The sequence below is a fragment of the Uranotaenia lowii genome, chromosome 3, assembly GCF_029784155.1.
Source record: "Uranotaenia lowii strain MFRU-FL chromosome 3, ASM2978415v1, whole genome shotgun sequence".
In the NCBI taxonomy this organism is placed as follows: domain Eukaryota; kingdom Metazoa; phylum Arthropoda; class Insecta; order Diptera; family Culicidae; genus Uranotaenia; species Uranotaenia lowii.
In genome coordinates this window covers 269,969,814-269,989,886 of record NC_073693.1, presented here as the reverse complement: position 1 = coordinate 269,989,886, position 20,073 = coordinate 269,969,814, and the positions used below count along the sequence as shown (strand labels likewise).

The 20,073-nt window shown below is 34.1% G+C and overlaps 1 protein-coding gene across 3 annotated transcripts in view; it reads right to left on the bottom strand.

The window, feature by feature from the left end:
* Positions 1-20,073, bottom strand: part of LOC129756958 (fatty-acid amide hydrolase 2-B) — a 29,671-nt gene that overhangs the window by 6,254 nt on the left and 3,344 nt on the right. Inside the window, exon 1 of one of the 3 annotated variants that reach the window (XM_055754038.1) lies at positions 12,636-13,153. The exons of 1 other annotated variant lie outside the window; for it this stretch is intronic. The gene's annotated coding sequence lies outside the window, so the exon portion shown is untranslated. Of the gene's footprint in view, positions 1-11,940; positions 12,078-12,635; positions 13,154-20,073 lie in introns of those variants that run through there. One more of the 3 variants, XM_055754039.1, reaches the window with a different exon arrangement.

The window sequence follows — 20,073 nt, the reverse complement described above, 5'->3', positions numbered from 1 at the left end:
GTATTGAATCGTAACTTTGGAAATGCGGTCCTTAACCTAAAGGGTGATTTAAATTTTTATAACGAAACCTTAAGAAACATATTATGAAATTAGCTTTCAGCGATCGTTGAAATCTTTGAATTTGTTTGAAAATCTGGTAGATTCAACTATTTTGATTTGAGCATAAAATATGGGTAGCCTTCTATTTCTTAAAAAAAACTCTAGCCCAGTCTTCAAAACTTTTTTGCAAATTCCAAGATTCTAACCTATGATGTAAATAAATACAATTTTCCTAATTAAAAGTTAGCGATACAAAATTTTTGGATTAATTTTGCTTGTTGCAAACTTGAACCATGATTTAGTTTGAAATTCAGGTTTAAAAAAACTGTAATATAAATTATGTTAAACAAAACTTTAATTACTTACATATAATTATATTCTATATTTCTATACTATAATTATAATACTTCTATAATAAAAATCCTGTGAATAATTTTTTGAAATAAAATTTGAGATTTTTGGTAAAAAACAAAACTGAAAAAATAGCTCAAATTCTACTTTATATTTGGGATTTTCAGCTGAATTGTTATACACATCTTTTAATTAAAAAAATGGAAATCTGGAAATTGAATTGACATGCAAATTTTTAAGGTCACGTTCTCTTGAATTCCTCAACAATTTTATGTTGATTGAGAAACTCATTTACAAACTAAATCTTTTTCTGAATTTTGAATCTGCATTCTGAATCTTAATTTTGAACCTCAATTCAAAAAACAACTTTGAATCTGTTTCCCTGTTTCTATACGATTTTAGAAATGTACAAAAAAAAAACAATTTCCGATAGAGATGTACCGAATATTCGGTCGGCCGAATATCGCCGAAAAACCGTTAAGCCGAATATTCGGCACACCGAATAGTTGAGCTAAGTATTCGGCCGAATAGGCCGAATATCTACTACAGACTTATAAATTTTTCAAATAATTTTGGATAATTTATAAAATATCCAAAAGTAATGTTGTAAAGGCTACACAATCATTAAAAACTTATGGTTTCAGCAAAACATCTAAGGTGTATCCTTTTTTTTTCATTGAAGATCGTACAGGAGAATGCTGAACGGTATCGATTTATACTTTGATTATTGTTATTCCAGATTTACTGGATATATTCAGGCTTCCCCATAAATCAAGTAAAGAATCCAGATGAGTCAAATCTGGCTGAGGTGTCCAGATATTGTTTAATACTTCCCGAGTTTTGCTCGGGTTTATTCAGATTATTTGCTAAATCAAATAAAAAACTCAAATCCCTTATTAAAATTTTTGAGATTTTGTGTTCAATTTTCCAAAAATTTCAAAATATACATAAATTTTGCCTTTTCTATTTTTTTTTTAAATATTGTTCGGAATGCCTGACCGTCTTGATACGTGAGGTTTAAAGTATGGTATGCTTAAGGTTAAAGATCATCTATTTTTTCAACAACTATTTTAAAGATATCTTGCTCAAATTCGACCTTCATCTAATTCAATATCAGAGAAGCAATGTCAAATAGCTTGACACCTCTTTCGACATGTTTTATTCTAGATTTCACAGGAACGCAATCATTTTGGTGATAAACGCCCTAGAAGCGACTAGTCATCTGATATCTGTTCAGTTATTGGCGACATTTTAAAAATCAGAAACACCCCTACTTAAAAATGTCATCCGATAATATCATCTGCTTGAAAATAATCGACTAAAAACCATGAGGGGAATTTATATGGAAGAAATAGAAAGCATTGAAATTATCGCTAACGGTTTTTTCATTGAAAACTCAATAGAATATTCGACCGAATATTCGGCCGAATAGTTGAAAAGGTCAATATTCGGTATTCGGCGTTCGCCGAATACCACTATTCGGTACATCTCTAATTTCCGAATTTTAATTCCAAATCAGAATTTAAAAAGCCAAGTTTTGGATTCATTAAAGTATTATTTAAATTCTGTAGTTCTGGTTAAATATTAATTTATTATTTCAATTTTTTATTTTTAATCTGTATTTTGAATTTTAATTTGTATCAAATCGCTATTTAGAAGCTTTAAATGTATAATTTTTTTTGTAATAATTAAGTTTGAGAACTTCGAATTTTAATACTAAACAAAATTCTTTTTTTTTTGTCATATTCGGAAAACTATTATCAAAATATTAAAATTGCATATGACTCAAATTTTATACGAAATGAAAAATCAAATTCGAAATCAAGAATCCTAAACTGGATACAGAATCAGAAATACAAAAGTGAAATACAATTTTGGTTAAGAGAGAATGGAACCAGAACCTCCGAGATGGGATAAACTAGCTCAAGACCGATTGCACGCCGTGTGCCCAATAGAATTTTTGTGCCTTTACCAGAACAATTATTTATTGTGAGTTTACTATTGATCGGAAAAATAATATTCCTATACCAACGGAATCTGCAAAATTTAGGAAAAATGTATTCAGAATTGATTTTGATGCAAATCAACAACATAAAAGTTATCGAAGAGTAAAGTACTATGAGTTCGAGTGTCGCAAAAAGGCCTTCATCTTGAATAGGTTAATTTAAAATTTAATATTCAGACCTGAGTTTCTATGAACAAGTGAGAAAATTTTGAAAAACTGTACCAGAATTCTGAACTTGGGATGGGTTTTTTGAGGTTTTGGCATTAATTTTTAGTCTAGATTGTTACTCTTGAATAACTTTACTATATTATCATAATTTGATTATGAATTAAACATTTTGAGTGGAGAGTAGAATACATCGCTTGCTTCATTAAACCCTCATGGGGGGGAGGGCTTAACCCCCAAACCCCCCCCCCTCCCCCCGTTCCTACGGCCATGGCCTAAATGCTTTTCATGTTTAAAATGGTCAATAAGAATCTGTTCAAACTGAATAGGTACCTACCATTTATTTTTCAAACTACTTCGACCGATATCCGTAGGGGATTTTAAACGAGTGATAATTGATTCAGCTATAAGCAATATAACGTTCTAAATTAAGTTGAGTTTCCATGTTCAATATCAAACATGCGTTTTTTTTTTCAGCTGACCCACTTTGCCATACACGTGTTAAAATAACGCATCCACATAGACGACTCTTCTGTCACGTGGTTGTTGAAATGGCCAATCATTCTCGGATGATGAAATTTTCCGGGATTGCCAATTTCCTTCTACCAAATCGCTTTGTTGTCTTTGCGGGGTAATAATAGCCATTAAAAAGGTGTCTTTGTTGTTTTAGGCAAATTTTCCTCGTAAATGTACCCAAACACGAAAACACAGGGAAAAGTGTGACCCCGTCAAAATAAACTCTTAACAGTCTAAATGCCATGGGCAGCCATGTGTACATACCTAGTCCAATATTTGTCGGTAGCTACACTAGGATGGCAGCCCAAAGGGCCATGTCGATTTTCCTAAACCGACCACATACATTTTAACGATAGACTAAAAAAAACTTATCTGTGCAATTTTCAGCCCAATCGGACTTGTTTAGGGGTGGTGCCCCAAAACGCTCAAAGTTTCGGTTTTTTAAGCTAATCCTGAAGATTGAAATTTTGATTGCTTTAAGGGGTGCCTTAAATCAAGGCCGATTGAGCTGAAATTTTGCACAGGTCAGATTTTTAGGCCAAGTTAAATACAAAATGTATATGGTCGGTTTTCGAAATTCGATCATGAATTTTTTTTTTCCATACATCCATTGCCACCCTAAGGTGCACAGATTGTTTAGTCCCCGTATTGCCCCTCTGTTGGGAATAAACGTGGAACAGGGCACGTGATATTGGTAAATGACCGGTCGGGGTTTGTCAATGTATCTTTTTTCGCTACTCGCTTGGTCAAAACCTATTGGCTCATTATCAAGAAACAAATGAGTATTCCGTGTAGCAGAAGAAAAATCTTCAAATAAAGTGGGAGCCAAAAGTTCAATCGATAATCGACAAAATACACACAACTTTTGAAAATAAATATATACAAATCATTGATAACTTATAAATATCCAACTTAACATTTAAATTTCACAATAAACACACCTAATACAATAACACATGGAATTAGCTTTGCAACTGTTTACCGACCTCGAAAATTTGTCTGTTTTCTGTTTGGGCAGTCGGTATTTATGAAGTCATTAGTTTCGTTAGATTCAATGGCAGAGGAACTGCTGAATGCTGTAAAACTTTAACGGTTCGATAACCGGTTGCTGGGGGTTGTTACGGCTCTTTTTCCTTCAATTGATGTGTGTGATTTTTTACCCTCAACCCCACATAACCTTGGGTGTTTGGGCCGGGTTTGGAGCAGTCCGGACCGGTCGCTATCGAAATTTTGAAGGCTGTTTTGTTTTAAAGCGGTCGCCGCGCCGCACCATCTAATTTTTTTGTCGGTTTCGCTTTTAATCTAGAAACAAGTAAGAACAAAACGAAAAAAAATGTCCAGTTTATCGGTGTATCACTCTTTTCAATCGATTGTATACAAATGGTAATTATTCAAATGGTATTTATTGAGCCCTAATCAGCTGTTGTGTGACACTATTGGTAGTTTGGCAGCTTGTAACTTTATTCGGGTAGGGGAGATAAGGGCATAATAGCCACCTCAAGGAAAACGCTTATTTAACCATAGAGAACAGCTATAATATGTGAATTACATCATTGTTTCGTGTTCAGACACTCAAATTATGCCTAATTGGATGAAACTAGAGAAAGTAGATAAAAACGTTTAAAAATGCATTTTAAATTTCTTGCCGAAAGCTGAAAACCAGTTCATGTAGGGGCATAATGAGAAACCCCCTGAAGCAGTATAAGCACTATTAATCGGGGCACGATGAGCGTTTTCTGCCGGGGAATCTAGCAGCGAATTCGAGTGGCCTTAAACTTTAAAAGCCTTCCCTTTTCTCACGTCTCTCTTCTGAAAGAAAAGATAGACGTGATCATTGGCGTATCTTCTCTTTTTATCGTAGTCCCCTGTATAAGAGCCCTTTAGAGCCTCTATGAGTATGAATGGAGGGGACCCAAATCATCATAGAAGTATTTCTCGTACCCTAATATCCTTCCATACAAAATTAACTGTCTTTTGGTTGATTAGGTATTTATCCTAAAAAAAGGATTGGAGCCTCCTTCCTCGTTTTCTCTGAAACATTTATCGTACCCTAGAACCGTCCTATGCCATTTTTTTCAAATAAGTATTCTAAATCATCATGAAAACATTTCTTGTACTCGAATATCCTCACATGCCAAATTTCATTTGCTTGATCAGCTCTCGAGTTATGTTCAAAATTATATGGAAATCCATGGGGGATGGTGGTAACAAACAATCATAGAACCATTTCTCGAATCCAAAAATTTACTATCCCATTCCAAATTTGGTTCATTTGCTCGATTAGATCTTAAGTTATGTATATAATGTATGAGGGCCAACATTCTTTCTTCTTATCTCCCTCTAAAAGGAAGGAGGGATCTCAATGAAATACTTTGCGTTCCCAAATGCACTCCAATATCACTCAGATATATTTTGATATGCGTGTTGCTTATCGTTGGTTGTATATAGGAGACACCTTTCACAAAAAATGGGAGGGATCTTTATTATCTTCTCATTAGATGAAAACTAAATTAACCCTGTTTAAAAGTGGAAGGAGTTTTTCAATACCGTTATTTTTCCACCAACTCAAAAATGTAACAACCTTCAGAGCTCTCATTAATTAAATTTCTTTCAAAAAATATATCATTTAATTTCGAAGTTAAAGTCAAAACGCTTATGGTTATCAACTTTTATTAATTTTTGCCAAATTTGAACAAAATCGTTTGAAACTCGATCCAGTTCTGTAACATTTTACAATGAATTTGTAAGGGATCCCCACCTCTTTTTTAAAATGAGGATTTTTTAAAACAATTACTCATCCAAATATAACAAAACCTGTCTACCATCATAATTAATCATTCAATTACGTTAAAATATGTGTGTGTACCAAATCTGAAGATAATCATTTGTAAATTAATCAGATTATGTGATATATTATGTTACTTTTGTATGAGAGCCCCCGCCCCCTCCCCCCTCTCTCAAGTCTCAAGTCATGGGGTTCTGAAACTATTCTTGAAACCATCAACGCTCCGAGAAACGGTCAAATTTCACGTTGATCGATCCAGTAGTTTCTGAGTCTATAGGGAACAGACAGACGGACAAATATTCATTTATATGTATGTATTAGTGAACCTTCATATAAGAGAAGCGACATCTGATCCCTCTTAAAATAAAATATGTGGCAACATCGCCGAAATCCTGGACTAAACAAATCCCCAGCACTGTTTTCTGGTTCAATGTTAAAGCTCTATAGTGAACGCTCCTTCAATCCAACAAAACAACATTGAACTCGATGCCCGAAGGATCGCGATAAACGGTATGAATGACTTGAATTTCGTTAATAATCAGTTAGTTTTCTAACCAGAAACACGATTCACCAAAGCATTGAAAAAAATTGCACCTAATCATAAATTCATATGACCAGCTAAAAAATTATCTGTTTGAACGATAACAACAATCACAATACCTTCCACGGTTGAATTTTAAATAAGAAAGGTAAAAGCTCTGCGACAAAATGCTCGGATCGATTGGAATCGATTGTGACAGTTCTTTTGCTCGATTGGAATTTCGTGTTTCAGATGTCACTTCTCTTATATACAGGTTCACTAGTATGTATACATTAGACCAGTTCACTTTTCGGCTTTTTTCGCAGATCACAACGCCACTTACAGGGTTCGATTCTCATTCATTTTCAAGTACTCTGGCCAAATTTGAGCTCATTTGAATAAGTTTCCAGCGTGCGCTAGGAGTTTTATTGAAAAAAGTCATTTTTTCTGGAAAATTTTCGTAGATGTGTTCTAGCAAGCTGTTGTTAATATAAAATGATGGTTTTATAATGCACGGTGATTGGTATGACAAGCATCTGTGAGGACCTGTTTTAGATAATTGACTAAATCAAACTGAAAACATTTAAAAATTCATGAACTACCAACTTGTACAAAAAAATTACTTACAAGTTGAGAGCTTAAAATCAGCAGTAAATAGAAAAAAAAATATTTTCGATATAAACTTTGCATAAATAAATAGCCTTATTTATAACCTTTAATTTGATGTATTACACATAATTATCGCAATAGTACGAGCAAAGATATTCAAATATTCATATAACATTCTTTGAATCATAATGTTGTTTCCATTCAAGATTTACAACCTGCAAAACGTGGCATCTGAAATGTTTGCCTACTACTCTATAAAAGCGTGCGCAAGTGGAGAGACTTGTATACTAGTAAGTGGGGAGAAAACTTGAATGTAAAATCTTTTATCAAACCAAATTTGTTGCACAGATATTTGAACAACTTTGCTAGTACTGTTGCGATAATTAAGTGTAATACATCAAATTAAAGGTTATAAATAAGGCTATTATTCTATGTAAAGTTTATATCGAAAATATTTTTTTCTATTTACTGGTGATTTTAAGCTCTCAACTTGTAGGTAAATTTTCTGTACAAGTTGGTAGTTTATGAATTTTTAAATTTTTTCGATTTGATTTAGTCAATTATCCAAAACAGGTCTATACAGATGCTTGTCATACCAATCATCATGCACTATAGAACTATCATTTTATATTAACAAAAGCTTGCTATAACACATCTACGAAAATTTTCCAGAAAAATGGAGTTTTTTCAATAAAACTCCTAGCGCATGCTGGAAACTTACTCAAATGAGCTCAAATTTGGCCAGAGGGCTTGAAATTGAATTAGGATCAAACCCTGTAAGTGGCGTTGTGATCAGTGAAAAAAGCCGAAAAGTGAACTAGTCTAGTATACATATATACTAGCTGACCCGGTGTGCTTTGCTATCCCTTTCATAAGAAAAATATAGTTCGTTAAAATTATTATAATCACAATAAACATCTTTTTATTTTTATTTCATTTTTTAAAATTTCAACATTATTAAAAAGCGAACTATTTTCAATGGTATCTGAGCTTCTAGATTGTTTTGAGTCTCAACGTAACTTGAAGATTTGTAGGTTGAAGGAGCCACCCTTTAGAAAAAAAAATTGAGGGATCTTCAATACAATAAATAAACCCTTTAAATTAAAAAAAAACACCCCTTTTGATGCGGAAGTAGTATTGAAATAAATGTAAATTTGTACATAATCAAAAAGTGTGTCAAATTATGTTATGTATATTATGTATGTTACATTTATTGAATATGAAAGTCTTCATTCGTGAAAATGGGTAGCGTCTATCATTATCAAGCAATCCAATAAACCATCTCATTATGTCAAAACGCTTACGTTTATCAATTTTTAACAAAAATCCTTCGAGGATTATTGAAATTTTGTCAATTTCTGTAAATTTGGACAATTTCTTTACGTTTCGGCCTACTGGACAATTTCAGCCATCTTCAGAAAAACTGTATTCAGGATTTGGAAAGGTTTGAAAGTATTATAGAAACCATCCCGGTCTTGAAAACGTCCCTCCCTTCATTTGGAGGGGTTTGAAAGCTTTATGAAAACTATTCCCGGTCTTCAAAACGGCTACACACCAAATTTAACGTTGGCCGGTTTGGAATTCCATGAAAATTGTTCCAATTGTGTAAAATTTTTGTGAATTTTGTATGAGAGCCCTCTTTTTTTAAAGTATTCCAAAAAAAATATTCTCGGTCTTAGAAACGGCTACACACCAACTTTCACGTCAATCGGTTCGGAAGTTTTGAAAATCAAATTGAGGCAAATTTTTGTTAATTTTTGTATGGGAGCCCCCTCTTTCTGGATCTGGAGAGGTTTAAAAGTATTACAGAAACTATTTCCGGTCTTGAAAACGACTACATACCAAACTTCACGTGGATCGGTTCAGTAGTTTCCGAAAATTGTTCGAATTGTGTCATATTTTTAATAATTTTGTATGAGAGTCAACGGAAATCTTTCATTACTTCAACCCCCATTCAGAAGGAGTTTCAACGAAGGTCCATGGAGTGTTAAGAGTGTCAACACTGTTGAATTGCACAAAAGTTGATAAAGTAAACAATTTTTTTTTTGTGTTAAAGGAATCTTTCGATTGCTTTGATTCAGAAATCAAACCACGGTGAATGGAATTTTTTACCCTTCGTATTTGTAATTTTTTTCATATTTGGATTCGATTCCGTTCGATGTAGATAATTTTGTTGCATACAAGCTCTTGTTCAATTAATTGGTTTGTTGATTCAATTTTTTAATTTCCCCTACCCCTCTCTTGATGTTTCAACTTCAAGTGACAAAAGAAGTATTGATTTGTTCCGACTTTATTCACTTAAGAAAGTAAAGTCTGTTTCACATAAAATCTGATCGCATCTTTCCATTTACTGCAGCGCCCCTAGTTGTCACATCGCGAATCTATTGACAGTGTTTTGGTCCGGATGGTTTATTTACTTAGTGGTGAAAATTTCATCAAGATTGAAGCAGTCAGTCAAAAGTTATCGATGATGGAACGCGAAAGGCGAGAGAAAATTCTGCACACTCACGTAGAGAAACCGACGTGGTAAGGCGACCAGGCGACCAGGCGTAAAATTGGAACATATGACCGGAAGCTGCGAGCAAAGATAATTCGATCAGTTCACAATAATCCTGGAATCTCCTTGCGTGATTTGGCGAAAAAGTTCACGACGAACTACAGTACAGCTCGACGAATTTGTTTGCGAGAAGGCTTGCGGTCGTATCATGCAAGCTAACATCCCAATAGGACACTGAAACAAAACCTGGTTGCCAAAACCAGGGCAAGGAAGTCGTACGAGAAAGTGTTGACCAAGTACAACGGATGCATTTTGATGGACGACGAAACTTACGTCAAAATGGATTTTGGACAAATACCCGGTAACAAATTTTACCTTTCGAAGCGTAAAGGGAATGTTGCGGGTAGATTCAAGTTTGTTTTCGCAGATAAATATGCTCGTAAGCTGATAATTTGGCAAGGGATCTGTAGTTGTGGGAAGAAGACTAAGATTTTCATCACTGGGGACAGAATGAATGGAAATGTTTACAAAGAAGAATGTCTCCAGAAGAGGGTTTTGCCATTCATTCGGTCTCACAAGGTCCGGTGAAGTTCTGGCCGGACCTGGCAAGCTGCCACTACAGCCGGGATGTCGTTAAGTGGTATAAGGAGAACAAGATCGATTTTGTTGAAAAAAGTATCAATCCACCAAACTGTCCGGATTTTCGTCCCATCGAGAAATATTGGGCAATAGTTAAGGGCAAACTGAAGAAATGTGGCAGAACCATGAAAAAACCCGCTCAAATGGAAAAGTGGTGGAACAAGATGGCGAACGAGCTTACCAGCAGTACTGTGCAGAAAATGATGGGTGGTATCACAAAAAAAGTTCGAAAATTCAGCTGACGAATGATTTTTATGTATTTTTTTTTCCTTAAAGTGCAATTAACACCCTACAAAATGACATTTTTACTTTTGTTGTACGTTATTTCTTTGCGGAGAAATGATCTATTTTATCCGACCAGATTCTATGTGAAACAGACTTTAAACAATCATGAAGCTCAAAATAGTAATAACTTTCCAAACAAGTTCCCCTCTACATTTCATTACGTAGTTCAAATTTCTAAAATGTATAGCAGATAAATGGTCAACAAATTACTCATACATACAACTCATATGAGCAGGTTACTCAACAAAAGTTATTTGCTAAAATTCGGCCCAGGAAATCGATAGTTATACAAACTAAAACTAAACTAGAATCTTCTGGTAATTCAATAAAACCAAGTTTGTGAAAAATGATTCAGCGGTTTGAAAGTTACAGCTGTTTGAATTTTCAGTTCTTGCAGTCTTTGAAGTTCCATATTGGCTGAATAATGGATTCTAAGAAAGCTTGTTTACGCAAACACCCTCTCTCCCTTTATTTTACCATTCGACCAATCTGCATTATTTTCCAGAACTATATTAAAACAGACAATTGAAGTGCGGGACAAGATTTGATCGAAATGAGCTTGACTCTCATTCGTGAGGTTTAGGTTTAGTGTTGATGTAAGTTTCATAAATTTGTTTCAACGCATCTTGGTAAGATTTTTAAAGATCATGCGGTAAATATTATTTTTGTTTTTCGCACCATTAAACCCAAAAAATTCAAATATCAGGTGCATGGGATTGTAAACCTGTCGATGATTGTTTTTTGAATCAACGACAGGCATACTACAATGTATCCGCATTCAAGCAACTCGCGAGTTCTGAGATGGCTGCAAGTGAACTGACGATAAGTGTTTAGTCACCAGAACGATGCCGCCTCACCTAATTACATGCCGTGATGTCTGGTGTAGTAGAAGCTCCACTGTTGAGACTGAAGCTTAGTTTTAAAACGAGCTTATTAGGAATGATGATCAAGAAATTTGGGTACACTCGCTTATTCTCGGTAAAATGGGGAATTGGAAGATAAAAAAAAAACCACTTAGTAAGGTTCATTAGCATCATTCATAGTTTTTTTTCTTCCGTTTTATAAGTCAAACATACATTTTTCTGTTCTTCCCCAAACTGGTTAAATTAGTTCTTTTCGTAGTAACCACCAACCTTTTGCACTGTTTGAGATGCTCTCTAAATAACTTCATATGCACGAATTCATTCTCGCAAGCCAATTAGCGGAATTAATCTTCTGGGCAAAATCACGACCGGAGATAGCAGCGTCGCTTTTGCTTGAATAAATTACCTCTCTGGCTTCCCGTTAGTTTTCCGGTATCGTTCCAAATGATATGTGCAGAAATTGTTTAGGGTTTCGATCATTTAGAGTCTTAACTCTGGATCACGTTGAATTCTCACTTCGCTTTGATTTTTTACAACTTTCGTAACTTTTAATTGAGCATATTAATAGATTAGGACGTTGTAATTTGGTCCTGAATAGTTTGAACAAATTTCAGGCGCCACAATAATTCGAAAGGTGCGACAAAATTCTAATTGCCCACATCCTACCTTTCTAACAATTCCTCGTTCCGGTGAAACACGTTTCCAAGTCAGATACTGAGCAGTTACTATCCGAGAGTGGGGTTAAATTAAACAAACAATCATGTAAATTTTCCGCCAGTTTCTAGACTCAAGCTGCGTTGTTGAATTTTATGGGAACTTGAGCGATATTATCGAGTACAGCCAAAACTATTGATCGTAGTCGAAGGAAATGCCTCGTCACCACGCATCGCATCTTCTCAGCACTTCTTTTTAACATTACATTGTTTACAAATGATTTGATAGCATACTAACACTAATCTTCTACTTCTTAATGTGTTACATAATGAGTAAACATGTCTTCTTCTGAAATTGTTGAAGTAATAAGCAGTTATCAGTCTTTTTCATTTAAGTTCAGGTTAAATATTCTGGTTTTCCTGTTTTATACTGTTATCAACTTTACATGTTTGGTTTTATTTGTTATCAAACTAAATTTATTTATTCTAAATTGAAACTTTACAAAAAAGTATATACCAATTGATTATTTATTTTTAAAGAAAAAGTAAGTTCGTCAAAAGAATTCGTATGTGACCATACATTCTTTCGTAGTCAGAAACACCTCTAGCCAGATAGAATCAGGAGAAGGGAAATTACCATATAATTACAAAATTAACATGCAACTTGCTAACAATTGATGTACTTAAATGAACTATGCATCTCATTACCTATAGAGTCTTTTTTGCAACACGCAAATATCTGCAACTCCACTGGTCGTGAGCGTTCGCGTAGCATGTACTGTTAATATTGCTCGCACTATCTATTCTCTGGTATAATCACATTTGCTCCTTTTTTTATGGGTCACCGCAATGCAGTTCGCCGATGTCAATATTGTTGATGCACTTCTATTCTTCCCATGTTAACAGACTTGTGGAAAGCAAAATTCGTTCAGATTGACCTCCCAAATTTACTGAAACCCACAAAAATCACTATCCTACAAATGCACTGCTGAATTGCACCACGTCGTGTTTTTTCTCCCGTTTCAACTTGGAACCCCCACAGGAATTCACGAGCTTCTTCGGAGATTGCACGCAACTTTCTCCGCCTTCCAAAACCGCACTGATTCTGTGAAATGCCGAGAGCAGTTGCAGCAGTTATGCCACAACAATCAAAACGCGAGAGATGTTGAAATCCGGCACTTAGCTTCAACAATTGCTCTTTCAGATTGAAACTACGCACCCGAATATGTTTCCTCCAACCCAATCCAGCTTGATAAAGCCAACCCACAGCTTTAAGATGCCCGCATACAAATCGACCAAGCTGAGTTCTCTCTTTCCCAGTGCTTTATTCAACAACAACAACTCTGAGCAGCATATGCAGCTCCGATGGGGCGTGTTTAATTTTGAATGGAGTGTGCAGAATGCATGTGGAATTTTTGTTATATATTTTTTTTGAACATAAAATAATAAGCAGTTAACTTGAACAACCTTAAACAAGTTCTTTTCAATGAAAATGTTTGAAGTTGGAAGAAGCTTAGTTCTGAGTTATGAGAGGTAAAACATGAGACCTTAGACATGTAATATGAGACTTGAGAACTGAGATCGGAAAACTGAGCGTGAGGGGGGCATGAAAAATGGGACTTAAGACCTGAGACATGAAACTTGAGACCTTAAGACCTTAGACTTGGGACATGTGACTGTGACAAGTGGGAATCTCACTTCTCACATCCCACGTCGCATGTCTCACGTACTGTTCATATCTTAAGTCTCATGTCACATTTCTCAATTCTCACGTTTCATTTCATTCTTTTCACTTTTCACGTCCCATGTCTCACTTCTCACGTAACGCTTCTCAGATCTCACGTTTAACGTATTCGTGTCACTCTGCACTTTAAACTTCTCGCGTCTTATTTCTTACTTCTTACGGTTCACATTTCATTTCTTCCTTCTCAAGTCTTACGGCTTACTTTTCACTTCTCACGTCTCATTGCTTCATTATTCATGTCTCACGTACAAAAACCCGTGTAAATAACCTTGGGATATAACGCATTTTTCAACCAATTTTGCTTATCGATCCATATCGAATAACCTTGGAACATAACGCATTTTTCAACAAATTTTGCTTATCGATGCTGAGTTTACCGATATTCAGGTATATTTGTGCATTTGAATCTTTTTGATGTCAACTTTCGATAGAAAGTACCGGAAATCTGGTCACCCTAATCCTCTCTTGAGTATCAATATGACAATATTGGAAGTTTGGCGGAAGGAAACTTTATTCGGGAATCCAAACAAAACAATTTGTTCAGGGACCCTCAATGAATTCTTGAAATCTTTAATTTTGCATCATTACTTTTTTTATGGACGCACCTTGAAAGCCCAGGAAAAAAAACCCCTAATCAGACCTTGAGTGTCAATTTGACACTCCTTGTTTAAAACAACTATATCTCTCTTGTTTCTCAACCGATTTTTACAAAATTTATAGTTTTGGAAAACTCGTTATGTAAATCAAATACGTTTTCGGACAATATTCATTTACAACACTTCAGTTCTCCGTAATTCAAAGTCTAAGAAAAAAAATCCGAAAAGTTTGCTATTCGTCAAAAATTCTGTGTTTCGTATTTTGACAATCTAAAAGTGTAAAATGTTGTGTGACAATGTTTTCGGTTCTTGATTGAAATATACAGTTTGAACATTTTTGGTAGTCATGATCTTAAAAAAAAATTTCAAAAAATATATACTTATGTGCAACGTATAGCTTCTAACTTCAACTTTCTTGGACACCATAAGTGAAATTTATTTTTGAGCATTCCATAGCTGATGTACTGTCTTTTTCCGAAGCATTTCTTTTTTCGAAACAAATTCTTTTTTCTTCATTCCCTAATATAGTTTGAAAAAAATTAAAAAACTTTCTTAGAAGCTCAATTACAGTCTAAATACTTCTTTAAAAAAAAATAACATTTTTCAAACTTATTTTCTTGAACTATTTTTTCCAAATGTTTTTAAAAATAAGCTTATATTAATTTTATTACCTTTTCTAATGATTTCTAGTTAATATTTTAAACCTGGGTTCCAGAAAATAACCCAATACTTGACGATATTATTTAACTTCACTTGAATTTGGACCTTGGATAAAAAAAGAACATTTGTTTGGTAATCTATTTGAAATCACAGTGTCTTTTTCAGAAAAATTCCATGAAAAAACCGGAATCTTTAAAAAAATCGTCACGTTACAGACTCTCCCTTTTCCAACTATTCAGGGAAAAATCGATCGGCTGGTGTAGAACAACTTTTTTGAAGATTTGCGAACAGAAGTCACAAGCAAAATTTTCAAGTTTTTGCTAACAATTTTTCCGGATCGTTTTCGACAAGCTCCCCCTCTACGTAGTTAACACATTCGTTTCAGATTTGCTATCAAAAAATCTCAAAGCGTAACAAAAATGTATACCCCCTAACCTACGCTTGCCAGATACTTTCAGAAAAAAGCGGGACACAGCGGAAAAAAGCGGGACATTTAGGAAAATTTTAAAATGAGCCTGCCTAATTGTGTAGCCAAAGTTATACGTCAACAATCAGCCAAAGTTGTTTATAGAAAGTACACTGAGGGTTTTTTTAACGTAGATTGATTTTGCTCAGGTTTTCTAACATGACATCTATTTACAGTGATTTTTGCACCGTGTTGTTTTCCACGATTCACGCAAATTAACACGTTATTTGAGAGAAAATATTTCAAGTCGTACATGTGAACGGCGGATTTGATACCGCGTTAAACACCATTGTGTATTTTTAAAGAACTAGTTTGTTTGGTAATTTGTTTAAAAGTTTGAAAACATGAAGAAAACTTCCATTCATCAAAGTATATAAGGACAATTGAGTCGAAAAAGGTGGTGTATAATATTTGAAAATTTAACTAAGATTCTGTCGAAAGAGTTTATCTCTAAAATTCTATAATTTATAATTATATGGAGGCAACTATAACAAAATATTTTTTCATACATTGGCTTACGTACTGCAAGAACACTTAAATGAATCAGAATCTTACTGTTATACTAAGAGCTTTAGATTTATTCTGTATTGTCTAATATAAGCTATGAAAAATGCTGCTTATTTGGAGAAAAAAGTTGATTAGAAAAATTTCTGTTCATCATGGAATTAAAAGTGAGACTAAAGTTCGATTTTTTCCTGTATCAGTCAGTTAACTTTGTAAAAGTTTTCCAAGAAAAAAAGCGGGACATTTTGAGGAAAAAGCGGGACAGCGGGACATTCAACAAAAAAGCGGGACATGTCCCGCTTTTGCGGGACGGATGGCAACCCTCTAACCCCCTAACCCTAAACACGTTACGTACTATATGAATGGTCCCTAAGGTAGTTCCGAGTCGTGCTTAAAATAGCATCGGCTATTAGAATAAGAAAAATAAGGTATCTGAACAAACTAAAGTTAATTGAACGCGTAAACCCAAGTAACAAATTTAGTTCTGTAAGAAAATGCAAGGTTGCTATAAAACTTTGTTACAAACCAGTGTTCAGTATTATAGAAAAAATAAAATAATCTATAAAACACTTATAAAAGCTTTACCAAGAAAAGATTCAATATAAGATTTTCTCGTTGTAGTGAAAAATCGTATTTACAGACAGGAATTTTTAATTTAGAGACAGAATATGGTGTTTTTAAATCACAATCACAAATTGTTAATTGCTGATTCGGAAATTTAAATCTTCCAACAGTTCGTTCGAATCTAGAACTCAAACACGTCCTAACAGCTCCACTGGGAGCAGAGCAGATATATATGTATGGTCTCCACCTCCTCAAAGCGGGGAGAATTTCGGAGAAGCCCCCAAAACGTTTCGTGTGAGTTGGGTATTCAAGTTCAAACGCTTCCCATTCGTAAATAATAATGATGATGCTTCAGCTTTGTTGTGTGATGTGGTAGATACCAAGAGAGGTTTGATGATGAAACACAACGACAATACAAAGCTTCTTCGAAGAAAATGAAGCAGTGGTTTTCAAACCGGTTTGGTGCTATCTCAAAATATAAAAAAAAACATAGGTTCGCCAACCAGATTCCTATTTATACCTCCCAAAGTGACCCTAAACCTAACCCAGTTTAGCGAGACTTTAAAAAATAATCGATAAACATGTAAAATACGTAAAAAAAGGCAGTAGCGCAATTGAAGATTCATCTACCTATCATCCTACATTTTGAATGCAGCAAAAAAAAAGTTCAGCACTCATAAGTCTACTGTATGATATTTATTGAATCGTTGAAAAAATTGTTGGTGTAAATATCTTTTAAACGCTAACTAAAAAATTTACACCAAAAAGATTTTTTAAATTTTGGTTGATTGTAATCTTTCAATAATTGCTTATTGTGTTTTTAATCGATTAAAATATCTTGATTTTTTAAATCAGAGTTTAGAAAATATTTTTGAATCATATACCAATGAGATGACTGTCTTATTTTTGACTAGGAGATAATTTTGGATCACCTTGCTTATATCTGTATTGTAAAGCATTTAAAATAATTCATGTTAATTTTAGAGGAATACATACATCGAAAGCCCAGTCTTCATGTTTTCTTCAGACTATGTTTTCTCAAAAGTTGCATGATTAATTAAAAAGTAATTTCTGTATGTTTGTTCTCTATAGGCGCAGCCGTCTTAAGACCTAGAGAGCTGAAATTTGGCATGGATGTTCCTTAGGACCAGGAAGAATGAAAAATGTTTTCAAATTTTCGGATGACCTTTTCTGAAGGGGGTCGTCTATACAAGACAAACATTGTTTTCGCCATATTGACGTTATTTTTCGTCAGATTGTGTTGAAACTTTGCACATGAGAGTTTTAAAATACAAGAAATCAATTTCAGGTATCAAATTTTGTGTAAGGGGTCAGCCAAAGGGATCGCCCATATTCACTGTTTGCTGTTTTTCGTTATTGTCGTTATTATTCATCGTATTCAGATGAAAATTTGATCACGATAGTTTTGAGTGACGTGCAATGAATTTAAGATATCAAATGCAGTGTAAGGGGCCTACAAAGGGGTCGTCCATATTAAATTTTCAATATCTTAGTAATATTGAAGTTGTTTTACTTCGGATTGGGATGAAATTTTGCACATAGGAGTTGTTAGGGCCAAACATTTGATTTCACTTATCCAAATTCAAGTCATTTACAAATTCAAGACATATTGACAAGACATGCGATATTGTCGTTACTATACATCGGATTCAGATGAAAATTGGTACACGAGAGTTTTGAGGGACGGGCAATCGATTTTAGGTGTTGAATTTAGTGTAAGGGGCCGGCAAAAGGGGTCGTCCATATTCACTTTTCAATATTGTTGCAATATCGTCGTTAAAATACATCAGATTGCGATGAAAATTTACACAAGGCAGTTTTCAGGGACGGGCAATCGATTTTAGATGTCAAATGTTTTGCCAGGTGTTGACGAAAGGGGTCGCCCATATTGAATATTTTTTCAATTTTTTTTAGATATTTTGACGGTGTTGTACAATGGATTGTTTTGAAAATTTGCACACGGGAGTTTTGAGGGCAGAGCAATCTATTTCAGATATCAAAGATTGAATAAGAAGCTTCCGAAAAGAGGTTCACCTTTTTGGCAAAAATGGCGTTGTTTGGCAATGATCGAGTCGAAATTTATAGACGGTGGTTTATGGGCACGATCAACTGATTCCTGATTGCAAATTGAGTAACCGACAGAAAAAGTGATCGTCCAATATTTTTGCAATTACTACTTAGCGAAGAATTCGGCAGTACAACTGAAAAATGCTTGACAATTGACTTTCATACAAACTATTTATGACATATTACAAATGAAAAGCGAAACGGAGTTCGTATGGGATCAGCTAATATAAAAATAAGAGAGATATATGCAAGGTGACCAAATGTCCGGTAAAAAAAGGAATTTGAATTTGGGACGGAACATTACATTCTACTTTTTTTTCTAAATGATTTAATAAATTCTGATTCAATAGTTCTAAATTGTTATTACGATATGCAATTCTATGTATGTTTTCAACACGATTTGGGGTTGGGATTTTGGGATATTTATTTTGATTTTGGTACGTGAAACTAAATCTATAGCCTGATTAAATTCATGATTTAGAATCTTTTTCCTGCAAGTGAAATCGAGATCTATGTTCTGAATTTTAATTTTATTATCTACAATTTCCAAAGTAAGTTTCTAGAAAAATTACACAGAAAATGATATTTTCTGGAAGGGAACCTTAACACATATTAAGAACCAGAGTTCGGGTTGAACCTGAGAGCGTGTGCAAATATACCAACCGTGATTTCAAATAAGTTTAATTTCGATTGTTAATTTTTTTTGTTTCTTTTCGAAATCTACAAATTCTGCCAATGAGTTGCTTCGCTTGTATTTTTAAATAACTTCGAATCGATTCAAAATATTACAAGATTCTAGATCTTGTATATTTTTTTTTGAGTTTAGTATTAGAACAATGAAGAACATAAAGCAAACCGTGGAAAATGGGATTTTCTTCACCTTTTTGTATTCGTTATTTTTTTTTTTCTTTTTTTTTATGAAAAATAACTAGATTCTTCGATTATGTTCAATGTAGATTTTATGTTGCACACATGGTTGTGTCTAATTTATTTCAAATTATTTATTCCTCCCTAGAGATGTTTTTACTCCAAGTGGCAAAAGAACAATTTTAAATTAGTCCCGGCTCAATTATAATGCACTTCAAAATTTTACGGCTATTTTTTCGTGATATGTATGTACTAGAAAGGAATTTATTTAAACACTTGAATTGGAAATGAGTCATTTTTAAATCAGATTAGGAAAATATTTTTCTTCTTTTTTCGTGTAAATAAGCAAAGTGAACATCTTTTAAAAAGGAACAAAATAAACAATCATTTTCCATTTTTCAAATGGTGTTCAGTATCTACTCATTAATTGTTTATCTCGATAAAACTATAAACATTTTTAACAAAACAACAGTAGGCTCAGTTTTTTTACTGATAAGTGAAATGCTTCTTGATTGAGTGACAGCAAGTTTTTGTTTGATTGAAGCTTACAAGAAGTGTCTTCAAATCTTTTTTTATGTAAGCGTTTTCTAAAGGTTTTCGAACCAACGAGGGCCTGCATTCGGCTCTCAAAACATGTTTGTGCGGCCCGCGAAACTC